This window comes from Asterias amurensis, chromosome 1, assembly GCF_032118995.1.
Source record: "Asterias amurensis chromosome 1, ASM3211899v1".
NCBI classification, from domain to species: Eukaryota; Metazoa; Echinodermata; class Asteroidea; order Forcipulatida; family Asteriidae; genus Asterias; species Asterias amurensis.
In genome coordinates this window covers 5,781,611-5,804,249 of record NC_092648.1, presented here as the reverse complement: position 1 = coordinate 5,804,249, position 22,639 = coordinate 5,781,611, and the positions used below count along the sequence as shown (strand labels likewise).

The following is a 22,639-nucleotide window of genomic DNA, read 5'->3' as shown; positions in this document are numbered from 1 at the left end:
CAAATGGTGATAAATTTCCCGCTAAGATATTTTCAACTAAATTTATTCCCACCATATGTTGTGCTTGAACTGATATGTCTTGCAAATAGTAGCCTAGCATAACCCTCTGCAAATTCTCTGAGCACAGGGGATATGTTATTGAATATATTGAAAGCTGAACTGAGAGCTGACGGCATTTCATTACACCATGCCATCAGATGCAACAACATGTAGGGCGACTCGAATTTCTCATCCACTTTGCGTTCAGGCGCGCCGTTTCACTCTTGATGATGTTCAGAATCTGGTGCTTTGTGGCATAAACAAAATCATTTCCATAATTTACCCCGTCTTTCCTTTCTAATTGTGACTACTGTCCAAGTCAACTAAATGCAAATGGAAGCTCAGACCATAACTAATGCTCTGAATTTCTTTAGTTGTAACTCATTCTGTTGTTCTCTCCTCTAACGCTCAGACAATCAATAAAACTATGCAAAGGCATCACATCACAAGAGTGAAAGTTTTGGTGCAGAGCATCTTCTCGCCAACAAAAGGCTCATGTTACATTTTTATAATTTGTATTAGAATCATTGATTTAGTCACATCAGTAAAAAGTGTTCATTCAAACAAATATTTAATGCTCAAATCATGGAGGTAGAATGCTTAGATTAAAGTTTAAAATTATGCCCATCAGTTCTTGGGGGAATATCAATGATTCAAATCATGCCACCCAACCTTTCAATACACTTTTAAACACTTAAAAGTAAAGAAAACGATAACATTTGGGTGAGAATAATTCTTACAGATAAGAACAAATATAGCTCAGGAAAACATAATACAATTTGGTAAGAAGCCTTCAACAGCTTTCGATAGAATTAAGCATTTTGAGACGCATTTCCCTTTGAAGTAACTTGGTTTTTATGTACATGTTTGTGCTCAGATGGTTAGCCTACTGGGGTCTAAGCGTTACTGTTGGGCCTACTAAAACACTCTGGGAAAAATCCTGTGGTTTGTGAAATAATCTCTTATGTGACCATGTCTAAAGATAAACATTTAAAACAATTAGTTTCGGTTTTATGGATTGACCTGCCAAAGGATTCATTAATTGGTACTATCATTTTTAAATAGAGGGCGCTGTTTACGATAACCGGTCTAAGATTCCTATCCCCGGCTAGTGTTGGGCCTTCTAAAACACTCTGGGAATAATCCTGTGGTTTGTGAAATAATCGCTTATGTGACCATGTCTAAAGATAAACATTTAAAACAATTAGTTTCGGTATTATGGATTGATCTGGCAAAAGGTCCATTAATTGGTACTATCATTTTTAAATAGAGGGCGCTGTTTACGATAACCGGTCTGAGATACCTATCCCCGGCTATGGCTATAGGTAGATGTCCGTGTCATCAAGCATTGAGGTATGCCGTCCTTAGCAACACCCGTAGCCGTAGACGCGACCTTAATATGGAACGGGAAGTATCAATTCAATTTCTTCCTCACATAAAAAGGGCCTATCTTTCGAAAGTCTTCAAAACATCAAAAAACCTTGATATTATCCGTAAAACCCGTACTAATGGCAACAATGTGTGAAGGCACATATCTTGTTTTGAATCCCAACCCCCGCCCCGCCCCCCTCTTTCGATAAAAAAGTCTTTCCCATAAAATAATTTGTGCCATAGGCTACTCTTCCCGTGACTCCTGTGGTAAAGACCTTTCTTTTGTTGATAAACAAACAACCTTGGTTGGCATGGCCGGCCAAATACTAGTAAGAAAACACAATTTAACCAAATTCAAAAGTTTTTTGCATATTATAACATATTTTACAAACAGTAGCGATCTGGTTTTGATTTGCATGGCCTTCCATAGTTTTCCGAAATCGATAAAGCTATAGCCTTGTGAACTTGTCAAATTTTGCTTGAGAAAAAGGCTATATGAGGCTGTAAGGTTATATTCCTTGCTTGAAAAAGTCTACAAGGCCTTCAGTGTAGGCCTACTTGTCAAATTTTGTTTTCAGTTTGTAGCTCGAATTGGTTATAATATTTTGGTATTGTTTTGTTAAAGTTAAATAAAGTTAAAGTAAATTAATTGTGCAGAGAGTTAGTCAGAGTTACGACCAGGCTTTCAGGGGACTCGAAGTCTGGCCGAAACCAGCGTGGTGATCACCCATTCGAACCCTTCAGGGACTTGCCGTCCCGGTCCTTCTTTTACTCTCCCACACGGTAAATCATCCACACCTAATTTGGGGATAGATGACGGACCCCAATTTATTACTGGTGCAAGCAGTAAAAGTCATGTCCCTCTTGGTACGGGTGGGATTCGAACCGGTGTCCCAGCTCTTGATTGCACGCACAATGGAACTATCAGTACACGGCCACAGTGCCCGCTGCACGGTGTTTGGAGATGATTTGTATACTACTTAAACTGCAAAAGAAAACATGGTAAGTGTGGATTTTTCTTGAAAGTTTTTATGTCTGGAGAAAGGTAATACATTTGTAGCTTTGGGTTCTACGCCATCACGGAGGTACTCTATTCATGATGCCATCGGTGTACTTTTATACATCGAACTTATTTATTATCTAACTTAAAAAGTTTGAGAAAATTTGCTACAGTCGGTGAAAATTCAAGAGGCGCAGGATGGAAGTTTGTGACAAAACGTTAGTGTTTGATTTAGGCGTATTTGCAACGGTCTCCTTCACTTGTCTGCTCTCGCCAAACGCCAGTTAAAATATCCAAAAATTGCAAGCGAATCTAGAATTAGAAACTTCAAACCAAAAACAATTCGCTTATCCCCCAGCAGCAGCAACTAAAACATAACTTTTTACTCCCCTCTTTGAGGACACACATGAAAAGACAATTTAATCATAAAATAGCACGGTGCAAAAACTATTTTCCACCATTATCATGGTTAACCTACAAAATCATATTATAATATTTGTCTTTGTTGTTTTGCATCTTTGTGAGTGACAACTTTTGTAATGTTCTAGGGATTATTTAAAAACAAATTAAAACGATTTTGGTTTAGTAGTGGGAAGGGATTTCTCAATTATAGATAGTGATGTGCTGTGGTTCATATTGGGGATAATGTTTGTTTTGTTTCATTGTTTATCCTGTTGCGCTTGGTATTTTTAACCAGAATTAATCAAAATCATACAGCAGGTGCATCAATTAGTACAACTCATTAACTTTGCGCGGGAGACTCTACAATCCGCCAACAGAGGGCGCGGTTCCTATTTTAATACCTAGTCAGATACCTAAACCAAATTCAGCGCTGAATGCACAGATGAAGTCCAGCTTGATAAATCACGCGCGTCCCATTCAGAAACGCATGCTGGATTAGAATTTCTCAAAAACATGGACGGAGAGGAGCCATTTGCTTCTTCGAGAGAGTTTTGCCCGTAATTTGGCTCCATTTTACCGTTTCCTGAAAGAGGAACGGTAGTTATGAAATGCAAGACATGTCCTCACAAAGTAAATGCAAAAAGTAAGTTTGGAAAATATGTATTTCTTGTGGAAACCGGAAACTAAAATAAATACCCTTGGTACAACCACTTTTTATTCGATACGAAATATTGTAGTATCTAATTTACCTCAATGAGATATCCCTTTGTTTGTAAAAATGAGTGAAAAGTGATGGCGCCATACGGAAAGTTATCCCCATTGACTGTCTGACGTGTCTTTTTTGGAAATGAATGTTTCAGATTTTCAAATCTTATGAAGAGGCATGGTCTGTGCTGTGCAACCTGCCGGTGCCGGGCATTCATGATTTCAAAATCGACCAACACAAGTTAAAATTACATTCCTTTCATTCACAGATTTTCAACAAAATGTAACACTTGTGTATAGTTGTGTTTTCTAATATTATCAGTGAATTTTTTGTTCTTTGTATCATCACTCAGCGGTGACCGCATAGATCACTATCATTAGCACAGACAGCATATTTTTGAGTGAATGAAAAGTCACTTTTTGTCTTCCTTCTCATTACAGCTGCATTGCATGGTGTGGTCTATCATTCATACCTGGGTCTCAACTCTCGCAAGAATGTTGAAGGTTGTCATGAGGTCGTCAGCCAGAAAGACCTAGGACCACTGGTGAGTGAAACACTGGAGTTTTAGGCCAAGTAAAAAAAGAAACATGTTTTTAGCACCCCCGCCCGCTTTCTTTTTACAGGCTGCCTCCTTTTAATTTTTTCAATTTTTTTTTATGTACATTTAAAAAAAAAAAAAAAAAGTTTCCGTATGGCGCCACCACTTTTTCATTCGATATGAAATAATATAGTATCTAATTTACCTGATTGAAATATCCCTTTTTGTAAAAATGAGTGAAAAAGTGGTGGCGCCATAAGGAAAGTTATCCAAAAAAAATAACGCACATTTTTTTAAAGGGTATTTTTAAACGTTCTCAGCGTAAACAATCTGAATGTCTTGACCAATACGTTTCATTTATGTATTGTGTGTTTGAGCAGTAGAAAAAAACAATGGATATTTGACATTTTAAAAAGAATGGTGGCCATCTTGAATAAAAAATGGAAAGCCCCTCCTTCCTTTTTTTGAGAAACCGGGACGCTAAACATGTTTCTTTTTTTACTCGGCCTTATCTTAGGAAATGTCCAAATTATTTAGGTTTATATCTTGATATTTACATACAGAAATGTTTGTACTTTATTGTTGTTTATTTGTCTATACTATAACCACCAAAACATTCTGTTTGTATTTTTTTCTTTCAGAGGTTTCATTATTTATATTTTTAGTTCTGACATAATAAAAAAAATGATGTACAATAAAATCTGTGAAAAGCGTTCACCACCCACAGGGAAACCTCTGGCAATTTTTAAAATTGGTTTATGAAAAAGATGCACAATAGATGCAATTTATTAGGTGATTTATTTCATATGGTTTCTTTAGAAGAATATAACCACCAAAATATTTAGTTTCACAATTTTATTTTATTTCAGGAAAGAACAAAAACAAATCAGTGTAAAGGGTTTGCCACCTGTAGGGGAACCTCTGGTCAATTATGAAATTGTTTGAAAGATACATGCACAATTTTGGTTTGAATAAAAGGTGGTTTATCATTTGGTAAATTTTGAAAAAAAGCAAACCCCAAATTTCTTTGTTTGCACTTGCTTATTTTATTTCAGAGGTTTTATCTCTCTGAAAACAGCAAAATCAGTGACAAAGGTTCGCCAACTGTTTAGGGAAACCTCTGGCCAATGTTTTAACTGTGTTTAATTGTAAAATGTACCACTTGCATTTTGGTAAATTTTGAAAAATACCCTCCCCCCTCCCCAAATATCAAATATTTGGTGAGAAATAGTTTGTTTTATTTCAGAGGTTTTATATTTAACTCTTAAGAAGAGCAAAATTCAGTGATATGGGTTCGCCACCCGTAGGGAAACCTCTGGCCAATTTTTTAACTGTGTAATTGAAAAATGTACCACTCATTTTAAAAGGCGATTTTTTTATAATTTGGTAAATTTTGAAAATTCCCCCCCCCCCCCAATATTTATTTGGTTAGAAATAGTTTCATTTCAGATGTTTTATATTTAACTCTTAAGAAGAGCAAACGTCCGTGATGGGGAAACCTCTGGCCATTTTTTTAACTGTGTTAATTGAAAAAATTGCCACTTCATATTTGTTAGGTGATTTATCATTATTTGGTAAGTTTTGAACAAGCCCCCAAATATTTGGTTTTATATTTTTAACTCTGAAAACAGAAGAGCAAAAATTCAGTGACAAAGGGTTCGCCACCCGTGAGGAAACCCCTGGCCAATTTTTTAACTGTTTGATTGATAGTAGGTACCTGTGAGGGCAGAGATGGTTCTTGTGATTTATTTAGCTTGGTCACTACATATTTGGCTGCACAGGCAGTTTATTCCCAAGGGAGCTGAGTTGGTTTGATGAATGAAATAAATGGCCTAGTGATCAGGGGTAACATTGTTGAAGAGCCACGAGCGTCACTGAATTACGGATTTCAGTGCTACATGAGGATTAGTACAAGCAGAAACTAGTTCACATGACAAGTGTGTAAATCGTCGTCGGAAGTGTCGTGGCCGAACGGTTAAGAGTACGGTTAAGAGCACCGAATTCAAACTGGTGTTTCTGATCTGCAGAGTGTGGGTTCAAATAGCCAGCCATGACACTTGTGTCCTTAAATAGACACTTATCCATTGCTTCGTCCTTCGGATGTGACGTAAAGCTGTTGGTCCCAGGTGTTGTGTAACGCATGTTAAAGAACCCAGTGCATGCACTTATCGAAAAGAGAAGGGGTTCGCCGTAGCACCATGTAAACCATTACATGGTGTTCTAAGGATTAGGTCTCATAATTTCAAAATCTTCGTCCCACTCACCTTGCCGTAAAAATAATTGGCGCTTTGTATCCTTTGGAAAAGGCGCGTTATAGATATGTTTATTATTATTCTTTTTATTAAAGCACAATATGGTTACAAGTGCAACAACAAGCAAAACAGAAACAAACAAAACATGCAATTGGATCTTGAAGAATCTGTGGTGGACTTTACAAAGAGTTAAGGCTAGTCTTGTCTCAAGTTAGGGCAAGTTACTCATCTAACTTAGGACTAGCCTTAAGTTTTTAATATCTCCTGGGACTAGTCCTAAAGTTAGGACCAGTCCTAACTCTTTGTGAAATCAACCCCAGGATGGTTAGGGTCAAAGGTTCATTTTTTATGTATAAGTCATTTATTTTTTATTTATTTTATTTACAGGCATCAAGAGATTGAGTACTCCTGAAGAGAGTCAACATCTTTGGATCCGTCTTCACTGAGAGGAACTCAAGGCAATAGCTCACTGGAACTAGGAGATGAAATCGCCACTGACGACGACGACGAGGACCACCTGATGCAAGAGAGATGTCTTACTGATGAGTAGGCTGTGTTTATTAATTGAAAAATGCGCCACTTCATATAAGGTGATTTATCATTTGGCAAGTTTGAAAAACAAGCCCCCAAATATTTGGTTTTATATTTTTTACTGTGAAAAGGGAAGAGCAAAAATTCAGTGACAAAGGGTTCGCCACCCGTAAGGAAACCCCTGGCCAATTTTTTTTATACTGTGTTTGATTGAAAATTGGGCAACTTCAAATTAAAAGTTTACATTTGGTAAAATTTGAAAAATAACGTAAACCCCTCCAAATATTTTGATATACAAATAGGTTAGTTTTATTTCAGAGGTTTTATATTTTACCTGTGAAAAAAAAAACAATGACAAAGGGTTGGCCCCCCTGGCAATTTTTTTTTAAATGTTTGGAAAAAAGCAAACCTTATTTGTTGATGTATTGAAATCTTTACCTCGGATGGATTCATCGCTACTGTGACAGGGTTTTGCTTCTTTCCGTTTTCTCAGCAAGTAGAACCAGTAGACCTATTTTGCTGAAACTTTCAGAGTTTAATTTCATCTTAGGCACTTTAACACAAATTTGTTATTTCAATGCTTGGTTATTTTTCATCTTTTCTTAATTTCATTTTTGAATCTGGTCTGGTTTCAGATTGACAGGGCACGGGCAATTGCGGTCACGATGGACTTTATTTCCACACCAGACAAACACGATCAGCTGAACCGCCTTCTATTTCTGCCCATCATGCAAGTAAGTTAATCACTACTTAAGCCTGGTTCCTTTTTCCTGCAAATGCAAAGTGAACTTTGGCGACACAGCCCTGTTTTCTTAGCAAATGTTTTGAAGGGGTTGTGACACAGTTCAACTGTTGCAAGTTATTCATTGCGAGTTCGTGACAACAAAATTTGCTTCGCATTCGCAACTAAGCACTGGGCTTTAGGCTTGTAGACCCTTTTAGGTTTATGATACAGTTTCCATAGATTGCAGGATGGTTAGGGTCAAAGGTCAAAGGTTAATTTTTTATGTAAAAGTTTTTGATTTTTTGATTTACAGGCATCAAGAGATTGAGTACTCCTGAAGAGAATCAACATCATTGGATCGGTCTACACTGAGAGGAACTCAAGGCAAGAGCTCGCTGGAACAAGGGGATGAAATCACCACCGACGACGACAACAAAGACGGCCGCCTGATGCCAGAGAGATGTCTTACTGATGCGGAGGCCGATGTTTTAACTGTGTTTGTTAATTGAAAAATGCGCCACTTCATATTAGGTGATTTATTAGTCGGTAAGTTTTGAACAAGCCCCCAAATAATTGGTTTTATATTTTTAACTCTGAAAACAGAAGAGCAAAAATTCAGTGACAAAGGGTTCGCCACCCGTAAGGAAACCCCTGGCCAATTTTTTAACTGTGTTTGATTGAAAATTGCGCCACTTTAAATTAAAAGTTGACATTTGGTAAATTTGAAAAAAAAATAAGTATGCCCCCCCCCCCCAAATATTTTGATATACAAATAGGTTCGTTTTATTTCATTCCCCAAATAATTGGTTTTATATTTTACCTGTGAAAACACGAGGAGCAAGAATCAGTGACGAAGGGTTCGCCACCCGTAAGGAAACCCCTGGCAAATTTTTGTTAAATGTTTGAAAAAAAAAACAAACGTAATTTGTTGATGTATTGAAATCTTTACCTCGGATGGATTCATCGCTACTGTGACAGGGTTTTGCTTCTTTCTGTTTTTTCAGCAAGTAGAACCAGTAGACCTATTTTGCTGAAACTTTCACTGTTTTATTTCATCTTTCTAACTCTTTGTGAATCGACCCCAGTATGGTTAGTGTCAAAGGTTCATTTTTAATGTAAAGTGATTTTTTTTTATTGACAGGAATCAAGAGATTGAGTACTCCTGAAGAGAATCAACAGCTTCAGATCTGTCTACACTGACAGGAACTCAAGGCAAGAGCTCACTGGAACAAGGAGATGAAATCACCACCGACGACGACAACGAGGACCACCTGATGCCAGAGATGTGTCTTACTGATGAGGAGGCTGAGCATCCATCCCAGTATGGGTACTTAAATAAGATCAGGATCCTTTATCACTCACAGTGCCATCAGGATTGTCTCAAGAAACAAAATGAGGCTTGACATCCAAATTTAGTCTGGTTCCTTTTTTCAAACTTGAGAGTTCGAGCGGGTTTTGATCGGTACACGGGAACCAGACGAAATGGCCGAACTGTGGTAAAGGTGTTTTTAAACTGTCAGTGTTTGCTTACATTAGTTTGTGAATATATAACACCCAAGCAGATTCTTGCCATTTGATTGGAGGAGTGTCCGTCATGTGTTGGCAAATAAAAGTACTATTGCACGCTGAGGAGCAAAAAAACATCACCGCGTGCGCGTGTCTTTGGTAACGCAGCAGTGTTACTGCAAGGCACATTACTAGCCTTCGGCTTCTGCGTTTCCCAAAACGGCTGTACAGAACGCATATTGTCAAACAGGCCGACCCCAAAAGAAACACTGTGTTATGAAAGTTGTATCTTCCAATCAAAATGACAAAGATCTACTTGGATAATATATAAAACAAATAATGAATGTTTTTCATTCGTGCAAGGATGCAAATATGTTCATTCGATCTGACTCCGCTTCGTTAAATAGAACATTACATCTTTCAACTCATGAACATATTCGCACCATTGCACTCATAAACATTCATTATTTGTATAATAACTCATGCTGTATAGCTAGTTTCAAAAAACGAGTATCTAAAATTTAATTGTTTACCTTCATGAATTGTTGTTATTGATCGATCCTCCCCTTACCCCTGGGGTGGGTTGATCGATTGAAAGAACGAACGAGGCATAATATTTGTGTATTTTACATAAATTGTCTTAAAGGCAGTGGACACTTTTGGTACTTACTCAAATTAATTTTTATCATAAAACCTTTCTTGGTAATAACGAGTTATGGGGAGAGGTTGATAGTATAAAACATTTTGAGATGAGAAACAGCTCTCTCTGAAGTGACGTAGTTTTCGAGAAAGAAGTAATTTTCCAAGAATTTGATTTTGAGAACTCGGATTTCGAATTTGAGGTCTCAAAATCAAGCATCTGAAAGCACACAACTTTGTGTGACCATGGTGCAACAAGGGTGTTTTTTTTTTCCTTTTATTAGTATCTCACAATTTCGACAACCGATTTAGCTCAAATTTTCACAGGTTTGTTATTTTATGCATATGTTGAGATACATCAACTGTGAAGACTAGTCTTTGACAAATACCAATAGTGTCCAATGTCTTTGATTCATTTTATCAAGACATTCCCACGAAACGAGTTCACAATACTTTTTACAAAATGCATACATTTTTCATATAGAACGTTGACTTTACTTTCAAAAATATGGAATTTTATATTCTTCTTTTTTTCAAAACTCTCTTGGCAAATGTTTTTTCCCTCATACTTTTAAAACTTTGCTTGCTTTAAACACTCTTCTTTTCTAGATTTTCCCAGTGTTGGAATATCTTAAATCGGTTTAGGAAAACAAAAATTCTGCAAAATTTGCTTGTGACTCAAATTGTGGGAGTGCTTCTGGTTCTATATATTGATACTTTGATGATTGTGAAGCCAAGTACAACTTGCACTCACTCAAGACAATTAATGCAACCGAAACACATCCCAAAGTTGTATTCTTCTTGGGACCAATTTAACCAAATTTATTCATTTTAGGCACGACATGTTTGGATAAGTGTGATGCACACCTGTCCAAACTCAAAATGAAATTGATTAAAAGTACAATATCTTTTACGAAACAGTCACAAACTTCATTTGAAAATGTTGTTTTTTCTTCTTTGCATTGCTGTGACAGTAATAATTAACAGTTCCAAATTTCATTGAGGTTTTTTTTTGCATCAGCTGATGTGAAAAAAAAATTAATTTTAGAGATAACTTTTATTTCTCAAGGATGGTAAATGTTGTTCTTGGCTGTTTTTATAATTTGAAAAATTATGTCTTAAATTATTTGGTTACCATTCATTAAATGCTGTAGAAAGCACCACTGAACTGTAGAAGCAGCAGAGTTGTGCAAACGTGTGTGCCGGTTGGTGTGGTCAACTACTATCTGGAATGTGTGGCGACCTAATGATCCAAGAGTTAATGGTTGGGTAAGCATTTTATTAAGTGAAATCTTGTTAATGTGGCGCTGGTAGTCTGTCTTACCGGTGTCCTATCTTACATGATTGACAAACTATTTCAACTTTCTCGATCTCCGACAAAAAAACGAAACCTAAGAAAGAAAGGATTTGGTTGCCTGTTGAAGTCTTTGGGGGCCTGTATCGAAAGTGTCAAGGACTGAGGACCATAGCACTTTTTTCAAATTTTTTACCTGATCATTTTGTTATCCTAAGTTGGTACCCGTCTCTCTATACTGTTCCTGTGTAAACGGGTCTACTTTTTGATCAACCTTTTCTACAACCGGACATCCTCTTCTGATCTGAGGGAGACTCTGGACCTGAGGGATGACGGAGACTTCTACCCAGATGTTGGTGCGAGGGTCGGAGAAACGAGATTCTGAACATGGCTATTCACATTTCAATCAGGTACTCAGGCTTTTACATTGGTTTCACTTGTGTTAAGAAGTTTTGACTGTATCAAAAGGAGATATCAAAGATGACATTGGGATTGTGTAGAAAGTAAACAGGGTGCTTTATTGTAGAAGAAACATCGTCGCTTAGAAAGATGCTGTTTTGCATTATGTTATTGTGACCGGTTTAGTTCTCAGCCACAGTAGGTTTTACTTACACTCCTTCGTAAGTTAGAATAGTGTTAAGATTTCCGAGTTAGTTAAAACCCCTGTTGAACTGGTTGACGTTAGTTATTCAGTCTATGACGTTAACTATTCGTCTATTTCAGTGACCAATTAACTAGGTTGTTCTTTGTAGGTTTTGAGTGGTAAGCTCTATGACAGATTCTACATTTTTCATAAACGTAGTAATTTAGCTGCAGTAGATGTTTTCAATCCTTTAGGGTATTAATTATTGATAATTGTGAAAAAAATTTACAACTAGTTAACCCTTTTCCAGCTGAACATGGTGACGACACTCGGGCGGTTTTTTTTTTTTTACAAAAACTCACAAAATTTGTCAAGTTCAGCCGCAATGTTATTCAGGCTGTTAAAGTAGCAAAGACACTTGGTCATTCATTATTTTGACAGGTTCTAAAAAGAGTAGGCAAGTTTATGATATTAAACCCGTAGAACTGTTGGGAACAAATGCAAGCTACTAGTTTTTGTCAGTATAACAATTGTATTTTGTGTTTCAGATCTCTTTGAAACAAAACAAATTTGAATGTCTCAACATGTACAACAGCAAAGTGTACAATGGATCAAACTAGGTGTTTATTAGCATATTAGCAGTATTAGTGTAAACTTATTCAGTTAAATAACCTCAGAACAAACATAGTAATTTGTCACATGGCTAAGTAGTTTAAGGAAAAGGGAGCATACACACTAGTCCATTATTAGTGTAGAATTATTAAATAAATAACTATTAGTTATTTCTCAATAAGATTCTAAATAAGACGTCGCTTTGTTACTTTAGTGATGCACTGTTTGCAGAATCACAGGTGTCTTTCTAGATGGAAAATACGCCAAGTGATTTTATCGTCACTGATAAAACCTTAGTTTTCCGACATCGACGTCAGACTAATTTTTATGCAAAAAATTGCAATTTATAATTGGTACGAAATCATTAGCATGCAGTGGTTGGTTTGCAGATTTACATGAAGTTAATCAGTAGGAGTAGTTGTTGATCCTAGATTTTCAATACTTAATTGGGACTTCGTCAGCAGTTTGTAGTTCCGTAGGATTTGAAACTTTGTTGTACTTAGGAGTTTAGAATTTGTTTAGAGATAGGTTAGGTTTTTTTTTAAGAGGTTTTTTTCTCAGTCTAGTTATCCTCCATAAACCCAATGTCATCTACAATATCTCCTGTTATGATACTGATACTCAATGCAATGAAGATGCAAATCTGATGTTTGGTACAACCTCACTTTTGACTTTGAAATTTGACTTCGTTTGAACATTTAATCACACACACTGTTAAAATGTTGCGATGTTTTAACAAATCCAAAACTTATGATTGATTTGAAACAAAATTTATGAAGAAGTGTCGTACTTCTAATGCAAGTGAAACCAATACATTCCTGAGTATGCTGTTAATATTCAAAAGAACATGCGTATTTTAGTTCTGTTTTTTGTGCTTGTCACAAAAATTAACAAAATTGTTCAAGTTCAGCCGCCATGTTGGAATCTTGTTTCTCTGATCAGCGCATCATCATCTGGGTTGAAGTCTTCGTTATTCTGATGGTACAGGACTCAATCAGTGACGGAGAGGAAACGTCCTTTTACACTTCAACCAAAATTCAAACTTGAAACTTGACTCCAAGAACTTAGCGACGTGTTTGCCCGAACAGGGGGAGACGTCCGATGGTACACTTGATACAGATTCATCAAACATTTTAACGAGCAACAGAATCCTTTCGACTTATGTTTTGGACTTTAAAAAAAATCTTTAGTTTGTTTTTGGCTTTGGACTTTAAAAAAAAACAATCTTTTTAGTTTGTCAATCATGTAAGGTAGGACATTGGTTAAACAGACTATCAATGAAACATTAACTTGATTTAACTTAATAAAATGCTTTCCTTCCATTAATACTTAGATCATTAAGTCGCTTCACTTTCTAGATAGTAGTTGGCCACACCAACTGGCACACACGTTTGCGCAACTCTGCTGCTTCTACAGTTCAGTGGTGCTTAAAAAATATAAAAAAAATCCCTTAAAAATTGCCTTTTTTATATAGACTAAGTCAGCCAAAAATATTTCTCGTGCCGTTGTACGGTTCGAAATTAACTGCGTAAAAACTTTGGCCCTACCCCCCCTATTATTAAAATCATGATCAACCAAGTGCACCCCCTATAGGGGTGCAGAAGAGACTGTATCCCATAGTAATGTACACCAACAATGTAATCAACTAGAAATTTGCACATGACACTTATACAAGGCGTCAAATTCAAATTACGATAAGATTATATTGCTAGGTACATCAAAATGGAATGCAGCCCCTTATTAAAGGTATCGTCTTATAGCTTGTTGTGACTTTAAATAACAATAAAATGGAGTCCCATTGTGGACTTAGTCATTTTTTGACCAAAACACTAGCCATTGTTTGTACTTGAGCAGAAACTCATAGTCTTTTTTTGGACTTAGTCATTTTTTGACAAAAACACTTAGTAATTATTGACTTTCTGTGTCCTTTTGTGGACTTAGTCATTTTTTGACCAAAAACACTAGCCATTGTTTGTACTTAGTAATTTTTTGAGCAGAAACTCACAGTCAATGTTTGTACTTAGTCATTTTTTGACAAAAACACTTAGTAATTATTGACTTTCTGTGGACTTAGTAATTTTTTTACCAAAAACACTAGTCAATGTTTGTACTTAGTCTTTTTTTGGACTTAGTCATTTTTTGACAAAAACACTAATTTTTGACTCTATGTGTCCCTTTGTGGACTTAGCCATTTTTGACTTCAAAAACTTTCCAAGATTGAGATTATAAAGTCACAGAACAAGCTATAAGATGCGGCCTTCACAGAAGATACAACATTGGTAGTTACGCTATTGTGAATTTAACTTATAAGTTTAATGCGGGAATTTAGTGAACATGCATTACCTTAAATTTTGGTAAGCATGCAAGTAAACATTCATCTAAATGTCCACTTGATGTAAAAACTGTTTTGAGATAAACAATAAATAAAGAAATTTGTTTTGAAACGCTGCAAGTTTTAGATAATGTTTTTTGTGTCCAAATTTGTGCACTCTATATGCAGTATATGAATACCAATGTTGTACCTTCTTTATAAGTAAGAAATGCAACCTGTAAACCATAAAGGAGTCAAATTTAACTAGATTTGTTTGAAAAGAAACCAAAAAACGCTTTGATGCTGTAAATATTCTGAAAAAGCACAAACAATTATTTTACAAGTTTGTGGAAACCAAATAGTTAATTTATGTTTTCATGAGACTAGTTTTTTTATAGCCATGTGGACTCCTTTTGGAAAAAAACAGGTTACATTTCTTCCTTGGTTGATCATTTATATTTCTTAGCTATGGTTGTCATTTGCCAGCTGATGTTTCTTCTCGGATAAATTCTTAACTGGTTTGGGGGGGTTTAAGTTGAATTTTGAAACTATACACATTTTCAATACTTTTAATAAATCAAGTATGAATTGAAAGCTGTATTTGATTTTACAAAAACAATTTTTGAATTGTGGCACTTGACAAGTGCATAAAATAAAGACATTTTGAAATAATTTCAATGAGGTTTAAGTAATTTTACATCAACTGGCACATTTCCAACCATCAATTTAAGCAACTATCAAAATGAATAGTAAGGAAGCAATAGGAGTGCCAAAGCACCCCCAAAACAAAAATTGTTTTAATTAAAACATTCCGGAAACATAACATACAACTTAGTCATAATCAAGTTCTTGAGGAAGGGGTGGGTGGGGGTTAATGTCTAACAGTGTGGATGCACTAACTGATGTTATTGTTTTCTTTCTTTGGAAAACATGAGTTTGTTCAAATAAAGTCTTGAAAATTCAAATAAACAATCTAGCCTGGTTCGCTTATTATTTTCTGATGAATCATAATATTTGGACAGTTATTGGTTCTATGAACAGCTTTGGTGATCCCCTATTCCCCTTCTAGGTGTTGATGAATTAATTAAAAGTAACTTTTAGAAAATAATAAAGATTTGGGATACTTTTGGTAACTATCAAACACCAGTCTCCTGACTTGGTGTGCCTCAATACATGCATAAATAACAAACCAGTGAATGTTTTGGCTCAAATGGTCATCAAAGTTGGAAACAAAATATGAAAGGATATCTACATTCCATGCATAAAATTGTGTGCTTTCATAATCAGATGCATGAGAATTGCTTTATGCCTGAAGCTTTTCTCAGATTCAATTTTTTGGGGGTGAAAAAAAATTACCACTTTCCCTAAAACTACATTTTACTAAAGGGTGTTTTTCCAACAACATTCTTTTACATCAACATGACCAGTGCTCTATCGTTTTCATTGTAATTAATTTTTGGAGTAACTACCAAGTACACCTATTTAATAGGATGCATTCAAAATTATAAAGCTATTTTTTCCAACATCCTTTGGGGGGGGGGTAGAGTTACATATTATTCATGAACAGTAATTCCATGTTTGCAAGTACAGAAATACAGAGTAATCGTTCCTTTTGGTGAACTAGAATCAGTTGCAAAACTCCAAAAATGCTCATTCACAATATTAGGTAATGACTTCAAGGGTAGTTTAGTATCGAATTGAAGATGCTTAGCCTGTAATACAGGCATGATGTGTGGCTCTTGAGGGAAAAGTTTGAACATTTCATCGAGAAGAAGGGCTCACCTAAATTAAAGTTTTTAATAGAAATTTAACGGATTCTTCGGAGGCCCCACAAAAAAGAAGAAGTCATAAATAATGTGGGTCTTAGGAGAACAAAAAAGTATGAGAGAAATTTGGGCAAATGTGTTGGTATAAATTATTATGGCCCTACAGCTAGTAATAATAGAAATATACGTTTTGGTTGCCTTACAGAACGGTTTAGGCTTGTACCTCAGTGACTGCTGTTGTGGCTGGAAAGACTGCTGAGATGTAGGGAGAGGCAGCATCGCTTATGATGAAAGGGAAACATTCAGATTCCACGAACTCTGAAAAAGAACAAAATTATATTTAGAGTATGGATGTAAATTAGTGTTCATACATAATGAGGGGATATAGAAAGTACAAGGCATTGGGAAGTTTTACTACAGGACAGCATGTTCAGGGGGCCTTTAAATTGTCTCCACATAAACATGACATGTACAGTACTTCATGATGTAAAATCTAATTCCCAACACACAAGAAAACAATTCAAAGAAAAAAATGTGCGCCCTGTGAATTTACTCTAAACACTTGCATTGAAGGAATTGGAGAAACAAAAAACGTGTAGTGCAAAGTGTTAGAATTCATCAGCAAAATCGATGTGGGTCAATGTTTCAACAAAAATATCCGTCCCTTACAATATTTTCCTCACTTGTATTGAGCGAGAATTGGTTTAATCAATTTTAACACAATCTATGTTTCTTCGATTTGTCTTGGGTCATATCATTAGCTGACAATAGTATGACTGTATTGCCAAGACAATCTTGTCTTAGAAACCCCCTCAAATTTCCTCTTTTGCATCAACACATGAATCACTTACCTGATTAAGGAGATTCTATGAACATCCGTGCAGTTATCATCGTGGAAGTTGTTAAATTTTGATGTCGGTTTTCGATGTAAAATGTTGCAGAAAATCTGCTTTTCCACCACACACACGTGGAGCAGTCGCTTTGAACACACGATGCCCGCGCTCAGAAACAAAATGGCCGCGGGGAGTAAAGGGGTGCATCAACCTGGTTTCCAGGGGTGATCGATCTCGCCGCGCCATTTTTTCCCCAGCATTCCTTGCTCGATGTGCATGCGCGTGACCGTAGTAAGAACGGCATCCTTTTGTTGGCCGAAAATTGAAATCAGGCCAGCACTTTTATCAACTTTTGCCTATTTTTTTTGTTAAAGTGCGATGTTGTGCTCTTCATGATGCAGTAGGCTTTTGTGAAGCCTTTTTTATTGAACAGAAGCCAATAATAATATTTCAAGCAATAATTTAGGAAGTTGTTATTTTGTTGTTTACTTGAAAGAATTGGGGCGAAACTTGAAAAAATATCAGGGGTAAAGTCAAGCATTTTTATCAAATGTAGCCTTATGATTTTTTTCGAGCGAACAGTTCACAAGGCAATTTTTTCGAGCGAAAAGTTCACAAGGCCTTATGATATTTTACAAGCGAAAAGTTAACAAGGCCTTATGATTTTTCTCGAGCGAAAAGTTCACAAGGCTATAGCCCCATTATTTTTTTCGAGCGAAAAGTTCACAAGGCTTTTTTTTCCCGGGCAATTCACAAGGCTATATCCTTGTGATTTTTTGTTTAGCGAAAAGTTCATAAGGCTACATAGACTTTTTCCAGCAAAATGTGGCAAAAACTTTGACTAGTTTCATAAGGCTAGATTTTAGGCCAGATATTGACTAGTTTTACAAGGCTATAGATTTTGACTAGTTTCATAAGGCTAGATTTTAGGCCAAATTTTGACTAGTTTCACAGGCCTTGTAGATTTTATGGAAAATTTTGACTAGTTTCACAAGGCTACAGCCTTGTAGATTTTAGGTTAGATTTTGAAAGGCCAAATTTTGACTCGTTTCATAAGGCTATAAGCCATGTAGATTTTAGGCAAAATTTTGACTAGTTTCACAAGGCTAGATTTTAGGCCAAATTTTGACTAGTTTCACAAGGCTAGATTTTTTTGAAAGGCCACATTTTGACTAGTTTCACAAGGCTATATAACCTTGTAGATTTTAGGCTAGATTTTGACTAGTTTCATAAGGCTATATATATAGCCTTGTAGATTTTAGGGCAAATTTTGACTAGTTTCATAAGGCTATAGCCTTGTAGATTTTAGGGCAAATTTTGACATTAAATTTGACAAATTGCGAGTGTTATTTTATGTGTACAAGAATAAAGGCTGATTCTATTAAACTGTGTTTGTCTCATTATTTGACTCGTCTACTTGGTAGCCCTGTTTTACAACAATGCAACAAATTGGGTGTGTATTTATTTTATGATAGTTTCCTTGCGCATTATTACTTGCTAAAAGCGACTTATATACACACCTAATTGTATTGTGGGCAAAAATGACTGCCCGAGGGTCCATCTTATCCTGGTGGAACCCTCCCCCACCCTGTGGGGACTTACCTATTGGTCCCTACAGGGTGGGGAGGGTTCCACCAGGATAAGATGGGCCCTCAATAAAAAATGGGGGGGGGGGGTAGGGTTTAGGCAAATAAAACGCAAGATACAAGGAGAGTCATGTTCAATTTTTTATTAAAATTTTGGCAAAAAAACAACAACGGAGTTGTGCCAACACCTGTGCCTGTCGGTGGACCCCCTCGGCCACCTGGAACTTGTGATGATCTAAAGGCCCAAGTGCAATGGTCGATATGTTGTCTGTTCAGTGGAGTTCAATTAGATGTACTCCTAGTGTCTACTTCAATGTTGTAATGTCTTGGAAAACATAATCGAGCTAGACGCAATTTTGCGCTTTGTTTTAGATGCAAGTGATGAGCAGAAGGTAGTTGGTGCTTGCTTAAATGATCTGATGCCCTCAAGGGCCTAAGATTTCACCGATTGTTGTCTTGCAACCAAGCTGCACTGGTGGTGCCAAGAGTTGTCGACGCTTGTTCCAATGGGATCCTAACTCAACAGATGATGACGACTTCTGTCCAGATGATGATGTGCTGTTGGGAGAAACAAGTTTTGCAATGGCCACTAATTTCCCCCTTGCTTTCCATGGGGCTGCAATTTGGACATTCAGATGTAGTCAACTAACAAAATGGCTACAAGTGAACTTGTTTTTGACCAACTTTGATAAACAACAAAGTTGATGAGTGTTTAAAACACCTAATGATGTATCAACCAAAAGCTCTGAGAAAAACACTTGACGAATTCACACAAACGTCGCAATTTTGTTAACAGTTTAAGTATGGCGAATAGTGATGTTTTCTCACTACATGTTTGCCGATAAATGACAACAAAGATGACATTGGATTAGTATAACAACTACCATCCTAAAAGGGAACCAACTTTGACCGTAATAACCAAACATTTCAACACGACTAAAGATTGATCAAGAACTACATGTAAATTTGATTTGCCAAAATTCAATTAAAAATGTTGAGGCCTGGAGTTATTTGTAACCTAAGTTTTTTAGCATTTTGTGCTCGGAAAAATTAATGATTAATAGAAGTTCAAAAAGACCACTGTAACAAATGAAGCAATTTAGGGAACAACTGTTTCCTAAAATGACATTTTTGGCCTTGCAACAAAAGAAAAAACCTGAACAACTTGTGATGTTTAATTCCCCCTCAAATTATTATCTAATAAGATGAGGAGCTACAGATCTTTGCAGTTTAGGGCACAACAGTTTCCTAAATTAAACTTTCAATAGGAATACATGTACTTTCACTTGGTTTGCATTGAACATTGTTGCCTTGCAAAAAGAGTAAAAAACAATTTGCGTACATGTATTTTCCCCTCAATTTATTATCTAATAAAATGAGGGACTAAAATACTTTGCAATTTAGGGCACAACTGTTTCCTAAATCGATAGTAAGACCTTGATCAAATGGGATGTAATAAAATTAGGAAAAAATTTCTTAGCCTTTGGGAACAACTGTTTCCTAAATTGTAAACTGAAGTTTTTGAAATGAGTACTTTGACTTGGTTTGCCCTGAAATATTTTTGACCTTTTAACTTGTGTATAAATTTCTCTGCAATTTAGGGCACAACTGTTTCCTAAATTGAAGGTTGTTTAAAGGAACACGTTGCCTTGGATCGGACGAGTTGGTCTATAAAAAGCATTTGTAACCGTTTGTTGTAAAATGCATATGGGTAGAAAGATGTTTTAAAAGTAGAATACAATGATCCACACACATTTGCCTCGAAATTGCATGGTTTTCCTTTTACTTTGCGAACTAACACGGTCAGCCATTTGTGGGAGTCAACAATTTGACTCTCATAAATGGCCGACCGTGTTTGTCCACGAGGTAAAAGGAAAACCACGCAATTTAGAGTGATACTTGTGTGGATCATTAAATTCTACTTTTAAAAAATCTTTCTAATCATATGCATTTTATAACAAACGGTTACAAACGCATTTCAAAAACCAACTCGACCGATCCAAGGCAACGTGTTCCTTTAAAGAAATACTTTCACTTGGTTTGAAAGAAAACATTGCTGGACTGGTAGTAAAAAAAAACGACAAGATAGCTTGTGCGTTTGTTTCCCCCTCAAATTATTATCTAATAAAATGAAGGACTAAATTTCGTTGCAATTTAGGGCACAACTGTTTCCTAAACTGAAGTTTTTTGATGAAAACTTTCACTTGGTTTGCACTGAAATAGTCTCAGCCTCGAAGCACTCAAGACTTAGTTTCCCCCTCTAATTATTATCAAACAATTTGAGGAACTAAATGGTTTCAATCTTGTTAAAAGTTTAAAAAAATTACTTAAAATTGATCACTCGTTATGGCAGAAGCTACTTTTGATTCTAAACTTCACACCCCTGTTTTGGGTAACACACATAGGTTCACTCCTTTTTCTGTAAACAATAATAACCTGATGCCAGATATCTTTGTGCTGTAAATTTTCCTACAAAACCCGAGACAGATTTATCACTTTGAAACCTTGAAATGACCTGTGACCTTTTATGCATTAATTTTAATTTTGGCTGACCAATTTATGACCTTTGACACAAAATGGAGAGTGAGTTGAACAAGTAAACACACTAAGTTAGTTGAATGCTGACAAATTCCATTAAATGCGCCTGAAACTTAAACAAGCTGCAGTTTAGTTCTACTAGTCCGACTACAAAAACCATATCCGCAGATAAAGTTAATGCCTTCTAGCGTATAGTTCTATCATCTGCTATTTCTAAATTCATTTCCTAGAATAAGATTTAGTTGTGAATGTCCCAAGCTCATACAAAAGTACAAATTTTTATAAGATTTTAATTGCAAACTTGTTTAGTTTTATCAAGTTTGATTTCAAAACCCGTATTCTCTAAGAAACTGTTAACCCTGCAAGTGTTCAGATCAACATTTAGTTTGAATTTAAAATTTGTATCCCAGAATAAGATTTAGTTTTGAATGTCAAAAGTATAAACTTTTATAATTAACTTTTTGTTTCGACGCTGCGTTGAAAATGTATGTAGTTCTACCTAGTATAAAAACCATGGTCTCAAGATAAGTTTTAGATGTAAAGTTTTAGTTGAAAATTTCTCAAAGTTTTTGAGAATTGTTTTGAAAAATTTCTGTTTAGATGCCGCATTGAAAATGAATTAAGTTCTACCTGGTTTCAAAACCATGGTCTAACATAAGTTTTAAGTTTTAGCTGTAAATGTACCAAAGTTTTGGAGAACTTTTATGATGAACTTTCTGTTCGGCGTTGCTTTGAAAACAAAGTCTGTGATCTCCTACAGTAATTTGCCCTTGACCATGACCAGACCATAAGAACCTTGACAAAGACCTGACCTTTGACCTCTTCTAAAAACAACCAATTCAAAACAACTACAAATTATAGGAAATCCAATGTCATCTTTGGTATCAAAAGGCAATAAAATTTGTGTTCTTACTAGGTATTTTGGATGTAAAGTGGCATGACCAAGCAGAACATGTTTCTCCAGCCCTCATATCATCAACTGGATAGAAGTCCTCATCATCCACCAAGCCCAGATTCCATTGGCTCAAACGAAGACATCTCAAGGCACCTTTGATGAACTTAATAGATCCCCAGTACAAACCTGTTTACTCAAAAACAAAAGAATGACATGACCAACAAAAGGCTAAATTATAAGGGGTCCTTATCCGGACGTCTTGAGAGATCGACCAGAACGTTTTAGGGACCAACCACTAACTTCCAGCTCAATCCCTAGTATGATTGCTTCCAAAAATGCTCGCTCTAGCTCGTAAAAAGGCATTACACCAGTGAAGGAGAACACTAGTTGTACATCTAAAAGAATTTCACTGAACGGAGAACATACCTTCCATTGCACCCAGGCCCCCAGGACCAACACTTGTTCCAGGCAGCCGAGGGGGTCCACCAACAGGCACAGGTGTTTGCACAACTC

General features: G+C 36.2%; 1 protein-coding gene and 1 long non-coding RNA gene across 2 annotated transcripts in view; one reads left to right on the top strand and one right to left on the bottom strand.

Annotated features, from left to right (window-relative positions):
• Window positions 1–22,639, bottom strand: part of LOC139943900 (transmembrane protein 229B-like) — a 334,157-nt gene that overhangs the window by 147,270 nt on the left and 164,248 nt on the right. The gene's annotated exons all lie outside the window — the stretch shown is intronic.
• Window positions 3,321–14,024, top strand: LOC139943731 (uncharacterized). The gene is made up of 6 exons (XR_011786884.1): window positions 3,321–3,455; window positions 3,959–4,062; window positions 6,696–6,898; window positions 7,475–7,573; window positions 7,877–8,109; window positions 8,705–14,024. It is a non-coding gene; the product is annotated as an uncharacterized lncRNA (long non-coding RNA).